Raw genomic sequence first — 23,313 nt, forward strand, 5'->3', positions numbered from 1 at the left:
TTGTCTGTGTGTGTTTATATATATTATATATATATAATATTGAATAAAGCAAGGTTTTAGGTACAGTAGGGTGAGGGTCAAGTAATTGGGAGGTGAGTTTGATGGAGAACGGAGGAAGTGAAGGTTAGATTCTGGGAGTGGATCTGTCAGCGGAAACATGGAGCGGAAGTGGATCATAGGGTGGGGGGCGAAATTTTGGGAGCCTTGAAAAATGTGGAGTGAGAACATATCCGGAAAGCAAAAATGGTATGTTGAGGAATATGGTTCCAACAAGTTGTATGGTTGCAGGCGTGGGCTAGGATGATTGTTCGCAGAGATGGTGTGTGGAAATGGATTTTGAGGAATGTGTGTGTGAGTGCCTGAACATGCAGGAGGGTGAAAGGAGGGCAAGGAATAGAGTGAATTGGAGCGATGTGGTATACAGGGGTTGACGTGCTGTCAGTGGATTGAATTAAGGCATGTGAAGCGTCCGGGGTAAACCATGGAAAGCTGTGTAGGTATGTATATTTGCGTGTGTGGACGTGTGTATGTACATGTGTATGGGGGGGGGGGGTTGGGCCATTTCTTTCGTCTGTTTCCTTGCGCTACCTCGCAAACGCGGGAGACAGCGACGAGGTATAAAAAAAAAAAAAAAAAAATATATATATATATATAATATATATATATATATATATATATATATATATATATATATATATATATATATATATATATATATATATATATGTGTATATTGTGATGTATAGGTATGTATATCTGTGTGTGTGGACGTGTATGTATATACATGTGTATGTGGGTGGGTTGGGCCATTTCTTTCGTCTGTTTCCTTGCGCTACCTCGCTAACGCGGAGACAGCGACAAAGCAAAATAATAATGATAATAATAATAATAATAATATATATATATATATATATATATATATATATATATATATATATATATATATATATATATATATATATATATATATATATATATATATACCCAAGGACCACCTTCCCTTTAAGGCTGCAAATCGGTTTATTTATCTCATTTATTAAATTCGCCTTATAGAAAATGGGTTGCGGGTGGCCCCACCTGCTGGGCCAACAGGTGTTGGCTACACTGTGACCTGAGGCTGACATGAGGGTAGTCTGCTGCAGGTGAGGTTAAGAATGTGAGGGTCGTGTTCAAGGGTCGTATACCGTCGTGTTCAAGGGTCGTATACCGTCGTGTTCAAGGGTCGTATACCGTCGTGTTCAAGGGTCGTATACCGTCGTGTTCAAGGGTCGTATACCGTCGTGTTCAAGGGTCGTATACCGTCGTGTTCAAGGGTCGTATACCGTCGTGTTCAAGGGTCGTATACCGTCGTGTTCAAGGGTCGTATACCGTCGTGTTCAAGGGTCGTATACCGTCGTTTTCAAGGGTCGTATACCGTCGTGTTCAAGGGTCGTATACCGTCGTGTTCAAGGGTCGTATACCGTCGTGTTCAAGGGTCGTATACCGTCGTGATCAAGGGTCGTATACCGTCGTGTTCAAGGGCCGTATACCGTCGTGTTCAAGGGTCGTATACCGTCGTGTTCAAGGGTCGTATACCGTCGTGTTCAAGGGTCGTATACCGTCGTGTTCAAGGGTCGTATACCGTCGTGTTCAAGGGTCGTATACCGTCGTGTTCAAGGGTCGTATACCGTCGTGTTCAAGGGTCGTATACCGTCGTGTTCAAGGGTCGTATACCGTCGTTTTCAAGGGTCGTATACCGTCGTGTTCAAGGGTCGTATACCGTCGTGTTCAAGGGTCGTATACCGTCGTGTTCAAGGGTCGTATACCGTCGTGATCAAGGGTCGTATACCGTCGTGTTCAAGGGTCGTATACCGTCGTGTTCAAGGGTCGTATACCGTCGTGTTCAAGGGTCGTATACCGTCGTGATCAAGGGTCGTATACCGTCGTGTTCAAGGGTCGTATACCGTCGTGTTCAAGGGTCGTATACCGTCGTGTTCAAGGGTCGTATACCGTCGTGTTCAAGGGTCGTATACCGTCGTGTTCAAGGGTCGTATACCGTCGTGTTCAAGGGTCGTATACCGTCGTGTTCAAGGGTCGTATACCGTCGTGTTCAAGGGTCGTATACCGTCGTGTTCAAGGGTCGTATACCGTCGTGTTCAAGGGTCGTATACCGTGGTGTTCAAGGGTCGTATACCGTCGTGTTCAAGGGTCGTATACCGTCGTGTTCAAGGGTCGTATACCGTCGTGTTCAAGGGTCGTATACCGTGGTGTTCAAGGGTCGTATACCGTCGTGTTCAAGGGTCGTATACCGTCGTGTTCAAGGGTCGTATACCGTCGTGTTCAAGGGTCGTATACCGTCGTGTTCAAGGGTCGTATACCATCGTGTTCAAGGGTCGTACCGTCAGCGTACACAACAGATTATTATCAATATTATCATTATTATTATTATTATCATCATTATTATTATTATCATCATCATTATTATTATTATTATTATTATTATTATCAATATTATCATTATCATTATCATTATTATCATTAATGATTGCTATTCAATACTGCCATGTATGTTCCAGCTGGCCACCAGTGTGTGTGTGTGTGTGGGGTCATGACGTAGTATTTCCCTTACATATTTCAAAGTTTAATATGGAATTTCCTTCATTGTGACGCCATCTTGTTTGACTCCCCCCCCCCCCCCACCTCACCCCTCTTTCCCAGTATGACGGTACGACCCTTGAGGTATACGACCCTTGAACACGACGGTATACGACCCTTGAACACGACGGTATACGACCCTTGAACACGACGGTATACGACCCTTGAACATGACGGTATACGACCCTTGAACACGACGGTATACGACCCTTGAACACGACGGTATACGACCCTTGAACATGACGGTATACGACCCTTGAACACGACGGTATACGACCCTTGAACACGACGGTATACGACCCTTGAACACGACGGTATACGACCCTTGAACACGACGGTATACGACCCTTGAACACGACGGTATACGACCCTTGAACACGACGGTATACGACCCTTGAACACGACGGTATACGACCCTTGAACACGACGGTATACGACCCTTGAACATGACGGTATACGACCCTTGAACACGACGGTATACGACCCTTGAACACGACGGTATACGATCCTTGAACACGACGGTATACGACCCTTGAACACGACGGTATACGACCCTTGAACACGACGGTATACGACCCTTGAACACGACGGTATACGACCCTTGAACACGACGGTATACGACCCTTGAACACGACGGTATACGACCCTTGAACACGACGGTATACGACCCTTGAACACGACGGTATACGACCCTTGAACACAACGGTATACGACCCTTGAACACGACGGTATACGACCCTTGAACACGACGGTATACGACCCTTGAACACGACGGTATACGACCCTTGAACACGACGGTATACGACCCTTGAACACGACGGTATACGACCCTTGAACACGACGGTATACGACCCTTGAAAACGACGGTATACGACCCTTGAGCACGACGGTATACGACCCTTGAACACGACGGTATACGACCCTTGAACACGACGGTATACGACCCTTGAACACGACGGTATACGACCCTTGAACACGACGGTATACGACCCTTGAACACGACGGTATACGACCCTTGAACATGACGGTATACGACCCTTGAACACGACGGTATACGACCCTTGAACACGACGGTATACGACCCTTGAACACGACGGTATACGACCCTTGAACACGACGGTATACGACCCTTGAACACGACGGTATACGACCCTTGAACACGACGGTATACGACCACTGGAGTTTAAGAGGCAGGGCTGGGCACACTGGAGAGAGAGAGAGAGAGAGAGAGAGAGAGAGAGAGAGAGAGAGAGAGAGAGAGAGAGAGAGAGAGTGTGTAATGAACATATGCCAGTCTAATGTCTATCAGCGTCTCTGTCTATCTATCTGTCTGTGTGTCTGTCTGTCAGTCAATGTCACATACGCCCCTCTAGCCTGTACCAGCGGCCTGGGGGGAGGGAGGAGGAGGGGGAAAGGCCATAGCGTCCAAAGTCCCCACGTTACGCAGGGCAGGGTGAACCTTACGTGGGCGGGCGGGGGGGGGGGGGGGGTAGTGGTGGCGGCCTCCCCCCCCCCCTGTAATTGACCTCTTGTTATTGGGACGACTTCCGGGAAACGACGACCTTCTCCCCTCCTCTCCTCTCCCTCCCTCCCTCCCTCCCTCCCCCACGGTAGTTATAGGGGGGGGGGGGAGGCCGCCACCACTACCCCCCCCCCCCCGCCCGCCCACGTAAGGTTCACCCTGCCCTGCGTAACGTGGGGACTTTGGACGCTATGGCCTTTCCCCCTCCTCCTCCCTCCCCCCAGGCCGCTGGTACAGGCTAGAGGGGCGTATGTGACATTGACTGACAGACAGACACACAGACAAATAGATAGACAGAGACGCTGATAGACATTAGACTGGCATATGTTCATTACACTCTCTCTCTCTCTCTCTCTCTACTCTCTCTCTCTCTCTCTCTCTCTCTCTCTCTCCCTCCCTCCCCCCCCCCCCCCCCCTCTCTCTCTCTCTCTCTCTCTCTCTCTCTCTCTCTCTCTCTCTCTCTCTCTCTCTCTCTCTCTCTCTCTCTCTCTCTACCTACCTACCTATCTATCTGTTTATCTATCTACATATGTGTGTGTGTGTGTGTGTCATTAAGTATCAATACACAGAAAAGTAATTAAGTAGTGAGGATAAGTGACTTTATAAACGAGTAGATAAAATATGATATATGATAAAGTGTGAATTATATTAAATGGCTTTATATATATATATATATATATATATATATATATATATATATATATATATATATATATATATATATATATATATATGGACGTATGTATATACATGTGTATGTGGGTGGGTTGGGCCATTTCTTTCGTGTGTTTCCTTGCGCTACCTCGCTAACGCGGGAGACAGCGATTAAGTGTGATGAGAATGCGAAAATCCAACGCATCTATTTTGTATAATCCATGAATTATTTAAAATCGTTTTCAGATACAATGAAAATTTTATGATGTATTCAGAAGCAAGAATGTATTTCATACATCTCATCTACGTATATACAGAAAATGCATCATTGTTTTTTTTTTAAAAGGCATTTTTTTAAGGCATTTTCTTTAAAGGCATTGTTTTAAAAGGCATTTTATTAAAAAGGCATTTTTAAAAAGGCATTTTTTTAAAGGCATTTTTAAGGCAATTTTTTTAAAAGGCATTTTTAAGGCATTTTTTTAAAAAGGCATTTTTAAGTCATTTTTTTAAAGGGCATTTTTAAGGCATTTTTTTAAAAAGGCATTTTTTTTTTAATTTTCAATTTTTAAAAAAAAATCGCCGACTTGGCAACTGCTTCAATCTTGCCAGATGGTGGTCATGGATATAATGACCCCCCCTCCCCCCAGCCCCACCCCTGACCCCCTCCCAACCCCCACCCCTCAGTCCCCCCCCCCACCCCACCCTAGCCCCCCTCCCCTCCCCCCTCCCCAGAGGGCGTCATAAATTGTTGTATAATGTATTTTCCTTAAGTGTGTGGGGGCGGGGGGGGGGGGGGGGTTGGTTGCTGGTGACCACGTGGTCTAGCTGGGCCTCTTGGTCGGAGCTCCTACCCCGTTACCGTGGGATAAACGGCCTTACCGACGTGGAAATGGCGAAGGCGGGTGTTGGCTATAGAAAACGCGTGGCGGGGCTGAAACATTTCTCTAAATTTAATGTAAAAACTCTTTTTAATTATTCGTTTAATTTGTGATTTTTTCATCTGTGATTTTTCTCATAATTTGGTTTATGTTCGTTATTTAAAGCATAACTGTAGATAAATTAGACGCGTAATGTCCAATGATAATGCGCATAGAAGCGTTATTTGCGTGTAAAGTCGCCAAAACTGCGTTTATTAATGTTTTGAAATGTTTTTTTAATGGTTTAAAATGGGTTTTTGTAAATGGTTTATAGGCGTTTTTAAATTGTTTAAAACTGGTTTTTGTAAATGGTTCATTTGTTTTTTTCAATGGTTTAAAATGTGTTTTTAGATGGTTTTATGTGCGTTTTTAGATGGTTTGAAATGCGTATTTTTAAATGGTTTAAAATACGTCTTTTTAATGGTATAAAATGCGTCTTTTTAATGGTTTAAAATGCTTCTTTTAAATGGTTAAAATGAGTTTTTTTAATGTTTTACAATGCGTCTTTTCTAACTGGTTTAAAAAGCGTCTTTTCCACTGGTTTAAAATGCGTTTTTAAAATGGTTTAGAATGCGTTTTTGAATGGTTTAAGAACCGTTTTTTTAAATGGTTTAAAATGCGTTTTCTAATGGTTTTAAATGCGTTTTTTAAATGGTTTAAAATGCGTTTTTAAATGGTTTTAAATGCGTTTTTAAATGGTTTTAAATGCGTTTTTAAATGGTTTTAAATGCGTTTTTAAATGGTTTTAAATGAGTTTTTAAATGGTTTTAAATGCGTTTTTAAATGATTTTAAATGCGTTTTTTCAAATGGTTTAAAATGCGTTTTTTTTTAAATGGTTTAAGATGAATTTTTTTTAAATGGTTTAAAATGCATTTTTAAATGGTTTAAACTGCATTTTTTTAGATGGTTCATTTTGATAATGATGGCTGGAGGAAGGATAATTACCGCTCACACTTTATCCTCCATTTATCGTCTAGTTATCACAAGGGAAGAATAAGGATAAATAGGGAGGATCTGAGTGTGGATGCCATTAGGTCTAGTTTAACGTGTAGTAATGGCTCAGTTTCGACCATCAGGGTGTGTTGAGTGGCACGGTCTTGCCATCTGAAGTTAATTAAGGTGATTGTTGGTCTGTCTATCAGTAGCTGATAGATAGATAGAGAGATAGATAGATAGATAGAGAGAGAGAGAGAGAGAGAGAGAGAGAGAGAGAGAGAGAGAGAGAGAGAGAGAGAGAGAGAGAGAGAGAGAGTTACCATGACCGTCCCTACCCCCCTACAGTGTATGGGGGGCTGTTACCATGACCGTCCCTACCCCCCTACAGTGTATGGGAGGTGGCTGTTACCATGACCGTCCCTACCCCCCTACAGTGTATGGGGGCTGTTACCATGACCATCCCTACCCCCCTACAGTGTATGGGGGGGCTGTTACCATGACCATCCCTACCCCCTACAGTGTATGGGGGCTGTTACCATGACCGTCCCTACCCTCCTACAGTGTATGGGGGGCTGTTACCATGACCGTCCCTACTCCCCTACAGTGTATGGGGGCTGTTACCATGACCGTCCCTACCCCCGTACAGTGTATGGGGGGGAGGGGCTGTTACCATGACCGTCCCTACCCCCGTACAGTGTATGGGGGGGAGGGGCTGTTACCATGACCGTCCCTACCCTCCTACAGTGTATGGGGGGCTGTTACCATGACCGTCCCTACCCTCCTACAGTGTATGGGGGGGCTGTTACCATGACCGTCCCTACCCCCCTACAGTGTATGGGGGGCTGTTACCATGACCGTCCCTACCCCCGTACAGTGTATGGGGGGGAGGGGCTGTTACCATGACCGTCCCTACCCTCCTACAGTGTATGGGGGGCTGTTACCATGACCGTCCCTACCCTCCTACAGTGTATGGGGGGGCTGTTACCATGACCGTCCCTACCCCCCTACAGTGTATGGGGGGCTGTTACCATGACCGTCCCTACCCTCCTACAGTGTATGGGGGGCTGTTACCATGACCGTCCCTACTCCCCTACAGTGTATGGGGGCTGTTACCATGACCGTCCCTACCCCCGTACAGTGTATGGGGGGGAGGGGCTGTTACCATGACCGTCCCTACCCCCGTACAGTGTATGGGGGGGAGGGGCTGTTACCATGACCGTCCCTACCCTCCTACAGTGTATGGGGGGCTGTTACCATGACCGTCCCTACCCCCGTACAGTGTATGGGGGGGAGGGGCTGTTACCATGACCGTCCCTACCCTCCTACAGTGTATGGGGGGCTGTTACCATGACCGTCCCTACCCTCCTACAGTGTATGGGGGGGCTGTTACCATGACCGTCCCTACCCCCCTACAGTGTATGGGGGCTGTTACCATGACCGTCCCTACCCTCCTACAGTGTATGGGGGGGCTGTTACCATGACCGTCCCTACCCTCCTACAGTGTATGGGGGGGCTGTTACCATGACCGTCCCTACCCCCGTACAGTGTATGGGGGGGCTGTTACCATGACCGTCCCTACCCCCGTACAGTGTATGGGGGGGGAGGGGCTGTTACCATGACCGTCCCTACCCTCCTACAGTGTATGGGGGCTGTTACCATGACCGTCCCTACCCTCCTACAGTGTATGGGGGGCTGTTACCATGACCGTCCCTACCCCCCTACAGTGTATGGGGGGGCTGTTACCATGACCGTCCCTACCCTCCTACAGTGTATGGGGGCTGTTACCATGACCGTCCCTACCCTCCTACAGTGTATGGGGGGCTGTTACCATGACCGTCCCTACCCTCCTACAGTGTATGGGGGGCTGTTACCATGACCGTCCCTACCCTCCTACAGTGTATGGGGGGCTGTTACCATGACCGTCCCTACCCTCCTACAGTGTATGGGGGGGCTGTTACCATGACCGTCCCTACCCCCGTACAGTGTATGGGGGGGCTGTTACCATGACCGTCCCTACCCCCCTACAGTGTATGGGGGGGCTGTTACCATGACCGTCCCTACCCCCCTACAGTGTATGGGGGGGCTGTTACCATGACCGTCCCTACCCCCCTACAGTGTATGGGGGGGCTGTTACCATGACCGTCCCTACCCCCCTACAGTGTATGGGGGGGCTGTTACCATGACCGTCCCTACCCCCCTACAGTGTATGGGGGGCTGTTACCATGACCGTCCCTACCCCCCTACAGTGTATGGGGGGGCTGTTACCATGACCGTCCCTACCCTCCTACAGTGTATGGGGGGCTGTTACCATGACCGTCCCTACCCCCCTACAGTGTATGGGGGGCTGTTACCATGACCGTCCCTACCCCCCTACAGTGTATGGGGGGGCGGTTACCATGACCGTCCCTACCCTCCTACAGTGTATGGGGGGCTGTTACCATGACCGTCCCTACCCTCCTACAGTGTATGGGGGGCTGTTACCATGACCGTCCCTACCCCCCTACAGTGTATGGGGGGCGGTTACCATGACCGTCCCTACCCTCCTACAGTGTATGGGGGCTGTTACCATGACCGTCCCTACCCCCGTACAGTGTATGGGGGGGCGGTTACCATGACCATCCCTACCCCCCTACAGTGTATGGGGGCTGTTACCATGACCGTCCCTACCCCCCTACAGTGTATGGGGGGCGGTTACCATGACCGTCCCTACCCCCCTACAGTGTATGGGGGCTGTTACCATGACCGTCCCTACCCCCCTACAGTGTATGGGGGCTGTTACCATGACCGTCCCTACCCTCCTACAGTGTATGGGGGGGCTGTTACCATGACCGTCCCTACCCCCCTACAGTGTATGGGGGGGCGGTTACCATGACCGTCCCTACCCCCCTACAGTGTATGGGGGCTGTTACCATGACCGTCCCTACCCTCCTACAGTGTATGGGGGCTGTTACCATGACCGTCCCTACCCCCGTACAGTGTATGGGGGGCGGTTACCATGACCGTCCCTACCCCCCTACAGTGTATGGGGGGCTGTTACCATGACCGTCCCTACCCCCCCTCCATGTATGGTAAGGGGGAGATAGTCAGTATAGAGACGAGCCCGGCTGGTGAGGGCGCCCGAAATAGATGGAGGGGCGGGGTCAGACGTCGACACTGTCTGAGAGAGAGAGAGAGAGAGAGAGAGAGAGAGAGAGAGAGAGAGAGAGAGAGAGAGAGAGAAGGAGAGAGAGAGACAAGGAGAGAGAGAGACAAGGAGAGAGAGAGAGAGAGAGAGAGAGAGAGAAGAGAGAGAGAGAGAGAGAGAGAGAGAGAGAGAGAGAGAGAGAGAGAGAGAGAGAGAGAGAGAGAGAGAGAGGCTCGAAGGCTCAGATTGGGGTGTCTAAATGTGTGTGGATGTAACCAAGATGTGAAAAAAGGAGAGATAGGTAGTATGTTTGAGGAAAGGAACCTGGATGTTTTGGCTCTGAGTGAAACGAAGCTCAAGGGTAAAGGGGAAGAGTGGTTTGGGAATGTCTTGGGAGTAAAGTCAGGGGTTAGTGAGAGGATAAGAGCAAGGGAAGGAGTAGCACTACTCCTGAAACAGGAGTTGTGGGAGTATGTGATAGAGTGTAAGAAAGTAAACTCTAGATTGATATGGGTAAAACTGAAAGTTGATGGAGAGAGATGGGTGATTATTGGTGCATATGCACCTGGGCATGAGAAGAAAGATCATGAGAGGCAAGTGTTTTGAGAGCAGCTGAATGAGTGTGTTAGTGGTTTTGATGCACGAGACCGGGTTATAGTGATGGTCGATTTGAATGCAAAGGTGAGTAATGTGGCAGTTGAGGGAATAATTGTTATACATGGGGTGTTCAGTGTTGTAAATGGAAATGGTGAAGAGCTTGTAGATTTATGTGCTGAAAAAGGACTGGTGATTGGGAATACCTGGTTTAAAAAGCGAGATATACATAAGTATACTTATGTAAGTAGGAGAGATGGCCAGAGAGCGTTATTGGATTATGTGTTAATTGATAGGCGCGCGAGAGACTTTTGGATGTTAATGTGCTGAGAGGTGCAACTGGAGGGATGTCTGATCATTATCTTGTGGAGGCGAAGGTGAAGATTTGTAGAGGTTTTCAGAAAAGAAGAGAGAATGTTGGGGTGAAGAGAGTGGTGAGAGTAAGTGAGCTTGGGAAGGAGACTTGTGTGAGGAAGTACCAGGAGAGACTGAGCACAGAATGGAAAAAGGTGAGAAAAAAGGAGGTAAGGGGAGTGGGGGAGGAATGGGATGTATTTAGGGAAGCAATGATGGCTTCCGCAAAAGATACTTGTGGCATGAGAAGCGTGGGAGGTGGGCAGATTAGAAAGGGTAGTGAGTGGTGGGATGAAGAAGTAAGATTATTAGTGAAAGAGAAGAGAGAGGCATTTGTACGATTTATGCAGGGAAAAAATGCAAATGAGTGGGAGAGGTATAAAAGAAAGAGGCAGGAGGTCAAGAGAAAGGTGCAAGAGGTGAAAAAGAGGGCAAATGAGAGATGGGGTGAGAGAGTATCATTAAATTTTAGGGAGAATAAAAAGATGTTTTGGAAGGAGGTAAATAAAGTGCGTAAGACAAGGGAACAAATGGGAACTTTAGTGACGGGGCTAATGGGGAGGTGATAACAAGTAGTGGTGATGTGAGAAGGAGATGGAGTGAGTATTTTGAAGGTTTGTTGAATGTGTTTGATGATAGAGTGGCAGACATAGGTTGTTTTGGTCGAGGTGGTGTGCAAAGTGAGAGGGTTAGGAAAAATGATTTCGTAAACAGAGAAGAGGTAGTAAAAGCATTGCAGATGATGAAAGCCGGCAAGGCGGCAGGTTTGGATGGTATTGCAGTGGAATTTATTAAAAAAAGGGGGTGACTGTATTGTTGACTGGTTGGTAAAGTTATGTAATGTATGTATAATTCATTGTGAGGTGCCTGAGGATTGGCGGAATGCTTGCATAGTGCCATTGTACAAAGGCAAAGGGGATAAGAGTGAGTGCTCAAATTACAGAGGTATAAGTTGTTGAGTATTCCTGGTAAATTATATGGGAGGGTATTGATTGAGAGGGTGAAGGCATGTACAGAGCATCAGATTGGGGAAGAGCAGTGTGGTTTCAGAAGTGGTAGAGGATGTGTGGATCAGGTGTTTGCTTTGAAGAATGTATGTGAGAAATACTTAGAAAAGCAAATGGATTTGTATGTAGCATTTATGGATCTGGAGAAGGCATATGATAGAGTTGATAGAGATGCTCTGTGGAAGGTATTAAGAATATATGGTGTGGGAGGAAAGTTGTTAGAAGCAGTGAAAAGTTTTTATCGAGGATGTAAGGCATGTGTACGTGTAGGAAGAGAGGAAAGTGATTGGTTCTCAGTGAATGTAGGTTTGCGGCAGGGGTGTGTGATGTCTCCATGGTTGTTTAATTTGTTTATGGATGGGGTTGTTAGGGAGGTAAATGCAAGAGTCCTGGAAAGAGGGGCAAGTATGAAGTCTGTTGTGGATGAGAGAGCTTGGGAAGTGAGTCAGTTGTTGTTCGCTGATGATACAGCGCTGGTGGCTGATTCATGTGAGAAACTGCAGAAGCTGGTGACTGAGTTTGGTAAAGTGTGTGAAAGAGGAAAGTTAAGAGTAAATGTGAATAAGAGCAAGGTTATTAGGTACAGTAGGGTTGAGGGTCAAGTCAATTGGGAGGTAAGTTTGAATGGAGAAAAACTGGAGGAAGTAAAGTGTTTTAGATATCTGGGAGTGTATTTGGCAGCGGATGGAACCATGGAAGCGGAAGTGAATCATAGGGTGGGGGAGGGGGCGAAAATTCTGGGAGCCTTGAAGAATGTTTGGAAGTCGAGAACATTATCTCGGAAAGCAAAAATGGGTATGTTTGAAGGAATAGTGGTCCCAACAATGTTGTATGGTTGCGAGGCGTGGGCTATGGATAGAGTTGTGCGCAGGAGGGTGGATGTGCTGGAAATGAGATGTTTGAGGACAATGTGTGGTGTGAGGTGGTTTGATCGAGTAAGTAATGTAAGGGTAAGAGAGATGTGTGGTAAGAAAAAGAGTGTGGTTGAGAGAGCAGAAGAGGGAGTTTTGAAATGGTTTGGTCACATGGAAAGAATGAGTGAGGAAAGATTGACCAAGATGATATATGTGTCAGAAGTGGAGGGAACGAGAAGTGGGAGACCAGATTGGAGGTGGAAAGATGGAGTGGAAAAGATTTTGAGTGATCGGGGCCTGAACATGCAGGAGGGTAAAAGGCGGGCAAGGAATAGAGTGAATTGGAATGGTGTGGTATACCTGGGTAGACGTGCTGTCAATGGATTGAACCAGGGCATGTGAAGCGTCTGGGGTAAACCATAGAAAGTACTGTGGGGCCTGGATATGGAAAGGGAGCTGTGGTTTCGGTGCATTATTACATGACAGCTAGAGACTGGGTGTGAACGAATGGGGCCTTTGTTGTCTTTCCTAGCGCTACCTCGCACACATGAGGGGGGAGGGGGTTGTTATTCTATGTGTGGCGAGGTGGCGACGGGAATGAATAAAGCCAGACAGTATGAATTATGTACATGTTTATATATGTATATGTCTGTGTGTGTATATATATGTATACAGTGAGATGTATAGGTATGTATATTTGCGTGTGTGAACGTATATATATATATATATATATATATATATATATATATATATATATATATATATATATATATATATATATATATATATATATATATAAATAGAAAGGCATATCCCCTAGTCAAGGATCATACTTTCTTACCTAAAAGTCGTACCGTCGTGTTCAAGGGTCGTATACCGTCGTGCTCAAGGGTCGTATACCGTCGTGTTCAAGGGTCGTATACCGTCGTGTTCAAGAGTCGTATACCGTCGTGTTCAAGGGTCGTATACTGTCGTGATCGAGGGTCGTATACCGTCGTGATCAAGGGTCGTATACCGTCGTGTTCAAGGGTGGTATACCGTCGTGTTCAAGGGTCGTATACCGTCGTGTTCAAGGGTCGTATACCGTCGTGTTCAAGGGTGGTATACCGTCGTGTTCAAGGGTCGTATGCCGTCGTGTTCAAGGGTGGTATACCGTCGTGTTCAAGGGTCTTATACCGTCGTGTTCAAGGGTCGTATACCGTCGTGTTCAAGGGTCGGATACCATCGTGTTCAAGGGTCGTATACCGTCGTGTTCAAGGGTCGTATACCGTCGTGTTCAAGGGTCGTATACCGTCGTGTTCAAGGGTCGGATACCATCGTGTTCAAGGGTCGTATACCGTCGTGTTCAAGGGTGGTATACCGTCGTGTTCAAGGGTCGTATACCATCGTGTTCAAGGGTCGTATACCATCGTGTTCAAGGGTCGTATACCGACGTGTTCAAGGGTCGTATACCGTCGTGTTCAAGGGTCGTACCGCCGTTCCCATATGGTAATATAAACTCTGGACATTTAATATACAAAGATTTATATAACGTTTTACTTTAACTTAGAATTATAAGTGTCGAAGTGACATCTCTCTATTAAAGTGTAAGTGTATTTAAGTAACTGCGATGTAAATGCTTTTGAGAGGGACTTGGAAAGTTACTTAACCACTTATAATGCTCCAAGGAGAAAATTGTTAGTAATCATAAAGTTCAAGTGTTATATATATATATATATATATATATATATATATATATATATATATATATATATACCAGCCCCCCGCTCCCTTCCCTTTTAGTCGCCTTCCTCGTAGAAGGCGACTAAAAGGGAAGGGAGCGGGGGGCTGGAAATCCTCCCCTCTTTTTTTTTTTTTTTTTCCAAAAGAAGGAACAGAGGAGAGGTCCAGGTGAGGATATTCCCTCAAAGGCCCAGTCCTCTGTTCTTAACGCTACCTCGCTATCGCGGGAAATGGCGAATAGTATGAAAAAAAAAAAAAAAAAATATATATATATATATATATATATATATATATATATATATATATATATATATATATATATATGCTGGTAAGCCTCGTAGTAAATTTAATAGCTGGAAAATGGCTAATATTTATCACTTGAGTTATTTTATAGCCATCTAAATTATTTTCATGAGCCAGTAAATAAGTATATATATATATATATATATATATATATATATATATATATATATATATATATATATATATATATATATATATGTATAGGGAAATATTGGTCATTCTCTCTCTCTCTCTCTCTCTCTCTGGTGGGCGTGGCCTGTGAGGTACCACGGTGGGCGGAGTCTGTGACGTGTCAAATATGGGCGGGGCTTGTGACGTGCCACAGATGGGCGGGGCTTCTGACGTGCTACAGGTGGGCTGGGCTCATGACGTGCCAGAGATGGGCGGAACCAGTGACGTGCTCCAGGTGGGCGGGGCTTCCGACATGTCTATCTATCTCTCTGTCTGTCTATCTATCTATCCATTTATCTATCTATCCGTCTGTATACCTATCTAATCTATGTATCCATCTCTCAATCTATCTATCCGTCTCTATCCATCTATCCATCTGTCTATCTATCCATGTGTCTATCTATCTATCTATCCATTGTCTATTTGTGTGTCTTCCTGTCTATCTATCTATCTATATCGATAATTGTCTGGTGTTTATCACTCACCATTATTATTATTATTATTATTATCATTATTATTATTATTATTATTATTATTATTATTATTGTTATTGTTATTATTATTATTATTATTATTATTATTATTATTATTATTATTATTATTATTATTATTATTATTATCATTATTATTATTATTATTATTATTATTATTATTATTATCATTATTATTATTGTTATTATTTCTATTATTATTATTATTATTATTATTATTATTATTATTATTATTATTATTATTATTATCATTATTATTATTATTATTATTATTATTATTATTATCATTATTATTATTGTTATTATTTCTATTATTATTATTATTATTATTATTATTATTATTATTATTATTATTATTATTATTATTATTATTATTATTATCATTATTATTATTATTATTATTATTATTATTATTATTATCATTATTATTATTGTTATTATTTCTATTATTATTATTATTATTATTATTATTATTATTATTATTATTATTATCATTATTATTATTATTATTATTATTATTATTATTATTATTATTATTATTATCATTATTATCATTATCATTATTATTATTATTATTATTATTATTATTATTATTATTATTATTATTATTATTATGATTATTATTGTTATTGTTGTTGTTGTTTGTATTATTATTATTATTGTTGTTATAATTGTTATTGTTAATGTAATAATCATTATGAGATACATGTTAATTAGAGTTACTGTGTTGTATTCTAGGGTTGCGTTGTGAGGAGTGGTGGGAGAGCCGTGGTACAGTGGCGGGATGGTACGCTAGGGTACAGTGTGGTACACTAGGGTACACTGTGGTACACTAGGGTACACTGTGGTACACTAGGGTACAGTATGGTACACTAGGGTACAGTATGGTACATAGCACACTGCACCGCTGCCTGATGCTGTTGTAAGGGAAGTGACTCAGCAACCAACACACAACGGTACGTCAGGTTGGTGTCTGTAACCTGTATATCCTGCCTGTAACCTGTATATCCTGCCTGTAACCTGTATATCCTGTCTGTATTCTGTATATCCTGCCTGTAACCTATATATCCTGCCTGTAACCTGTATATCCTCTGCCTGTAACCTGTATATCTTGTCTGTATTCTGTATATCCTGCCTGTAACCTTTATATCCTGCCTGTAACTTGTATATCCTCTGCTTGTAACATTTATATCCTGTCTGTATTCTGTATATCGTGCCTCTACCCTGTATATCCTGCCTCTACCCTGTATATCCTGTCTGTACCCTCTATACCTGCCTGTACCCTGTATATCCTCTGCCTATAACCTGTATATCCTGCCTGTACCTGTATATCCTGTCTTTACTCTGTATAAACTGCCTGTGACCTGTATATCCTGCCTGTAACCCGTATATCCTTCCTGTACCCTGTATATCCTGCCTGTATCCTGTATATCCTCTGCCTGTAACCTTTATATCCTGCCTGTACCCTGTATATCCTCTTTTGTAGCCTGTATATCCTGCCTGTAACCTGTATATCCTGCCTGTAACCTGTATATCCTCTGCCTGTAACCTGTATATCTTTTGCCTGTACCCTGTATATCCTGCCTCTACCCTGTATATCCTGCCTCTACCCTGTATATCCTGCCTCTACCCTGTATATCCTGCCTCTACCCTGTATATCCTGTCTGTACCCTCTATACCTGCCTCTACCCTGTATATCCTCTGCCTGTAACCTGTATATCCTGCCTGTACCTGTACATCCTGTCTTTACTCTGTATATCCTGCCTGTGACCTGTATATCCTGCCTGTAACCTGTATATCCTTCCTGTACCCTGTATATCCTGCCTGTATCCTGTATATCCTCTGCCTGTAACCTTTATATCCTGCCTGTACCCTGTATATCCTCTGTCTGTAGCCTGTATATCCTGCCTGTAACCTGTATATCCTGCCTGTAACCTGTATATCCTCTGCCTGTAACCTGTATATCTTTTGCCTGTACCCTGTATATCCTGCCTCTACCCTGTATATCCTGCCTTTACCCTGTATATCCTGTCTGTACCCTCTGTACCTGCCTCTACACTGTATATCCTCTGCCTGTAACCTGTATATCCTGCCTGTACCTGTACATCCTGTCTTTACTCTGTATATCCTGCCTGTGACCTGTATATCCTGCCTGTAACCTGTATATCCTGTCTGTACCCTGTATATCCTCTGTCTGTAACCTGTATATCCTGCCTCTACCCTGTATATTCTCTGCCTGTAACCTATATATCCTGCCTGTAACCTGTATAGCCTGCCCTAACCTGTATATACTGCCTGTAGCCTGTATATTTTGCCTGTACCCTGTATATCCTCTGCTTGTAACCTGTATAACCTGCCTGTACCTTGTATATCCTGCCTGTACCCTGTATATCCTCTGCCTGTAACCTGTATATCCTGCCTGTAACCTGCATATCCTGCCTGTACCCTGTATATTCTACCTGTAACCTGTATATTTTGCCTGTAACCTGTATATCCTGCCTGTACCTTGTATATCATGTCTGTACCCTGTATATCCTGCCTGTACCCTGTATATCCTCTGCCTGTAACCTGTATATCCTCGGTAACCTGTGTATCCTGCCTGTGACCTGTATATCCTCCCTGTAGCCTGTATATCTTGTCTGTACCCTGTATATCCTCTGTCTGTAACCTGTATATCCTCTGCCTGTAACATGTATATCCTGCCCGTACCCTGTATATCGTACCTGTACCCTATATATCTTGTCTATAACCTGTGTATTCTGCCTGTAACCTGTATATCTTGCCCGTAACCTGTATATCCTGCCTGTACTCTGTACATCCTTTCTGTACCCTGTATATCCTCTGCCTGTAACCTGTATATCCTCTGCCTATAACATGTATATCCTGCCTGTAACCTGTATATCCTGTCTGTACCCTGTATGTCTTGCCTATACTCTGTATATCCTGCCTGTAACCTGTATATCCTCTGCCTGTAACCTGTATATCCTGCATGTAACCTGTATATCCTGTCTTATCCTGTATATCCTGCCTGTGCTCTGTGTATCCTCTGTCTGTAACCTGTATATCCTGCCTGTAACCTGCATATCCTGCCTGTACCCTATATATCCTATCTGTAACCTGTATATCCTGCCTGTACCCTGTATATCCTGTGCTTGTAACCTGTATATCCTGCCTGTACCCTGTATATCCTCTCGTAACCTGTATATCCTGCCTTTACCCTGTATATCCTGTGCTTGTAACCTGTATATCCTGCCTGTACCCTGTATATCCTGTCGTAACCTGTATATCCTGCCGCTACCCTGTATATCCTCTGTCGTAACCTGTATATCCTCTGCCAGTAACCTGTATATCCTGCATGTACCCTGTATATCCTCTGCCTGTAACATGTATATCCCGCCTGTACCCTTTATATCCTCTGTCTGTAACCTGTGTATCCTCCCTGTAACCTGTATATATTGCCTGTACCCTGTATATCCTCTGCCTGTAACCTGTATATCCTGCCTGCAACCTGTATATCCTGTCTTTACTCTGTATATCCTACCTTTACCCTGTGTATCCTCTGCCCGTAACCTGTATATCCTGCCTTCACCCTTTATATCCTCTGCCTGTAACCTGTATATCCTGCCTTTAACCTGTATATCCTGCCTGTAACCCGTATATCCTCTGTCTGTAACCTGTATATCCTGTTTGTACTCTGTATATCCTGCCTGTGACCTGTGTATCTTGCCTGTAACCTGTATATCCTGTCTGTACCCTGTATATCCTCTGCCTGTAACCTGTATACCCTGCCTGTACCCTGTATATCCTCTGCCTGTTGCCTGTATATCCTGCCTGTAACCTGCATATCCTGCCTGTAACCTATATATCCTGCCTGTAACCTGTATATCCTTCCTATAACCTATATATCCACTGCCTGTAACCTGTATATCCTGTCTGTAACCTGTATATCCTGTCTGTACTCTGTATATCCTGCCTGTGACCTGTGTATCCTGCCTGTAACCTGTATATCCTGCCTGTACCTTGTATATCCTATCTGAACCCTGTATATCCTCTACCTGTAACCTGTGTATCATCTGTCTGTACTCTTTATATTCTGCCTGTGACCTGTATATCCTGCCTGTGACCTGTATATCCTGCCTGTACCCTGTATATCCTCTGCTTGTAACCTGTATGTCCTCTGTCTGTAACCTGTATATCCTGCCTGTAACATGTATATCCTGCCTGTAACCTGTATATCTTCTGCCTGTAACATGTATATCTTCTGCCTGTAACCTGTATATCCTCTGTCAGTAACCTGTATATCCTGCCTCTACCATGTATATCCTGCCTTTAACATGTATATCCTGTATGTACCCTGTATACCTGCCTGCACCCTGTATATCCTCTTCCTATCACCTGTATATCCTGCCTGTACCTGTATATCCTGTTCTTTACTCTGTATATCCTGCCTGTGGCCTGTATATCCTGCCTGTAACCTGTATATCCTGTGTGTACCCGGTATATCCTCTGCCTGTAACCTGTATATCCTCTGCCTGTACCCTGTATATCCTCTGCCTGTACCCTGTATATCCTCTGTAACCTGTATATCCTGCCTGTACCCTCTATATTCTCTGCCTGTAACCTATATATCTGCCTGTAACCTGTATATCCTGCCTTACCCTGTATATCTGCCTCTACCTGTATTTTCCTGTACCTGTATACCTTCTGGTAACCTTTACCCCTGTCCTTGTATCCTGCCTCTGACCTGTATATCCTCTCCTGTAGCCTGTATATCCTTGTCTGTACCCTGTATATCCTCTGCTGTAACCTGTATATCCTCTGCCGTAACATGTATATCCTGCCTCGACCCTGTATATCGTACCTGTACCCTAATATACTTGTCTATAACCTGTTATTCTCCTGTAACCTGTATATCTTTCCCGTAACCTGTATATCCTGCCTGTACTCTGTACATCCTTTCTGTACCCTGTAATCCTCTGCTCCTGTAACCTGTATATCCCTGCCTATAACATGTATATCCTGCCTGTAACCTGTATATCCTGTCTGTACCCTGTATGTCTTGCCGTATACTCTGTATATCCTGCCTGTACCTGTATAATCCTCTGCCTGTAACCTGTATATCCTGCATGTAACCTGTATATCCTGTCTTATCCTGTATACCGCCTGTGCCTGTGTATCCTCTGTCGTAACCTGTATATCCTGCCTGTAACCTGCATATCCTGCCTGTACACCTATATATCCATCTGTAACTGTATATCCTGCTGTACCCTGTATATCCATGTGCTTGTAACCTGTATATCCTGCTGTACCCTGTATATCCTCCGTAACCTGTATATCCTGGCCTTTAACCTGTATATCCTGTGCTTGTAACCTGTATATCCTGCCTGTACCCTGTATATCCTGTCGTAAACCTGTATATCCTGCCGCTACCCTGTATATCCTCTGTCGTAACCTGTATATCCTCTGCCAGTAACCTGTAATCCTGCTGTACCCTGTATATCCTCTGCCTGATTTAATTCTTGTCTGTAACCTGTATATCCTGCCCGTACCCTGTATATCCTGCCCGTACCCTGTATATCGTGCCTGTACCCTATATATATTTTGTCTGTAACCTGTATATCCTGCCCGGAACCTGTATATCCTGCCCGGAACCTGTATATCCTGCCCGGAAACTATATCCTGCCTGTACTTTGTATATCCTGTCTGTACCCTGTATACCTTGCCTGTACCCTCTATATCCTGTCTAACCTGTATATCCTGCCTGTAACCTGTATATCCTGCCCGTAACCTGTATATCCCGTCTGTACCCTGTATATCCTGCCTGTACTCTGTATATCCTGTCTCTAACCTGTATATCCTGTATATCCTGTCTGTACCCTTTATACTTGCCTGTACTCTGTATATCCTCTGCCTGTAACCTGTATATCCTCCCTGTACCCTGTATATCCTCGGTAACCTGTATATCCTGCCTGTTACATATATAACTTGTCTGTACCCTGTATATCCTCTGTCTGTATATCCTGCCTCTACCCTGTATATCCTGCCTGTAACCTGTATATCCTCTGCCTGTACCCTGTATATCCTGTCTTATCCTGTATACCCTGCCTGTACCCTGTGTATCCTCTGCCTGTAACCTGTATATCCTGCCTTCAACCTTTATATCCTCTGCCTGTAACCTGTATAGCCTGCCTGTACCCTGTATATCTTGCCTTTAACCTGTATATTCTGCCTGTAACCTGTATATCCTGCCTGTAACGTATGTATCCTGCCTGTACCCTGTATATCCTGTCTGATATTTATATTTGAGTAATACCATATGTACGCATGGGCGTATGTGTGTTCCGGACGCTGCTGCCCTAAAACGGGAAATGGCGCTTCTCATAACGAAACAGTTAGGGTGACGGGGACCCGGTTCGAACCCCGAGGCAGGCCAGTGAACCCGGTGCCGCCCGTACCCAACCAGGATGGGCTAACGCTGCTCCGCCCCGCCTCCTACACCGGGCGGGTAACGGAGACTTCTTATTCCACATTGACCAAGGAAAACAACATGAAATGTCCTCCATTAACACCAGACCACTGTAGTGAAGATGGGAATAATGGAAGTTATTACAAAATATTATAGTACCGTCATTGCTTATTATTATGAGTATTCTAAGTATCACTTTTGATTTTGATTACTTTTACTATTTTTTTAATTATTATTTTAATCCTATTTACTATTATTATTATTTTAATTATTATTTTCTAAAGCCTTTTTTGATACGCGTCAAAATGTTAGACGACAAGGCATGGCGGGCTCCCGGCGGCACCTGCCAGCCAATGAGAACTCGTTCTCTCCTTCCGCGGGAGTTTTATGGCCTCTGATTGGTCGAGATTTCCCGCCCTCGGGCTAGTGTATTTTTTTTCCCATCACGAACTATTGCCTCTGATCTATCTGCATGACGACTTTGACTAAAGGGAGTTGTTATCTCCGCCTTACGACAGCGTCAACGATACGTCACGTCGTTAGATCACGAGGCTAGGCGATCGTACAACCTTGTCGGGAACGAAGAAAAATAAAGAAAAAAGAAATTGTTCCGTTTTGTTCTGTCGTTCGACGGGTTTTTATGACGGCGGTTTGAGCGGAGGCGCAGATGGTCCTGGGAACGAAAATGGATGACCAGACGCGATATTATGGAAGGATTGAATTATTATTATTTATCAATTTATTTTTTTTGTATTATCTTTTTGGATAATTGTATATTGTGATAATTATTTATAAATATATTATTCATCTATTTCATTTATTTATGTCTGATTCACAGCGGTGTTGGTGATAAAGTAAATAGTGTAAGTGACAACTCTGCATGACGGAATTTGTCTAAATTTTAGTTGATTTAGAATTTGAAATATTTTGAAGCTTTTGATTTTGATGGTATTGTTAACTCCCGCCGCCCCCCCCCAGCTGGGGTAACGGTTCCAAAATGGCGCCATTGTTTACCGTCATTGTGAAGACTTACAATGTAACTCGGGCGGTAATGACGTTCCAATAACGCCAGCCCAGCCAGACCCTCTGCTCACCAAACTTGTTTGGAGTCTTTAAAAAAAAAATTGTATTTGAATTAGAAAAGTATTTTTGACGTCAAAATGATTCATTTGAAATTTTTTGTTGGATTTAAAAAAAAGCATTTTAGATGTGAAAAGTATTCATTTAAAATTTCATGTAAATTTAGTTTTTATATATTGCTTTATTATTTCGTGACATTGAAATACATACATAATACATAATTGAAATACATAATACATAAATTAAAGAAATACATAATTAATTGTTTTAATTTATAAATTAATTGATAATTACCATTTATAACCTTAATACCTCAAATTGAATGAAATTAGAAGAATAGGCAACTCACAGATGTTGCCAAATCGTATTTATATTTTGATAATGAATAAATTATTTACTTTTTGTGATAATTGTTGATTTCGTTAATTATTGATGATTTATAAGGTTCATTTCCCGTAAGAAGTTGTCGGGTCAGTATAATGC

General features: G+C 43.8%; 1 protein-coding gene across 2 annotated transcripts in view; it reads left to right on the plus strand.

The window, feature by feature from the left end:
• The window catches only part of Spn (protein phosphatase 1 regulatory subunit spinophilin), a 340,216-nt gene that overhangs the window by 11,861 nt on the left and 305,042 nt on the right, over positions 1-23,313 (plus strand). The window contains exon 2 of one of the 2 annotated variants that reach the window (XM_071688241.1): positions 16,023-16,249. The gene's annotated coding sequence lies outside the window, so the exon portion shown is untranslated. The remainder of the gene's footprint in view (positions 1-16,022; positions 16,250-23,313) is intronic. The other variant, XM_071688240.1, reaches the window with a different exon arrangement.

The sequence above is a fragment of the Panulirus ornatus genome, chromosome 45, assembly GCF_036320965.1.
Source record: "Panulirus ornatus isolate Po-2019 chromosome 45, ASM3632096v1, whole genome shotgun sequence".
NCBI lineage: Eukaryota > Metazoa > Arthropoda > Malacostraca > Decapoda > Palinuridae > Panulirus > Panulirus ornatus.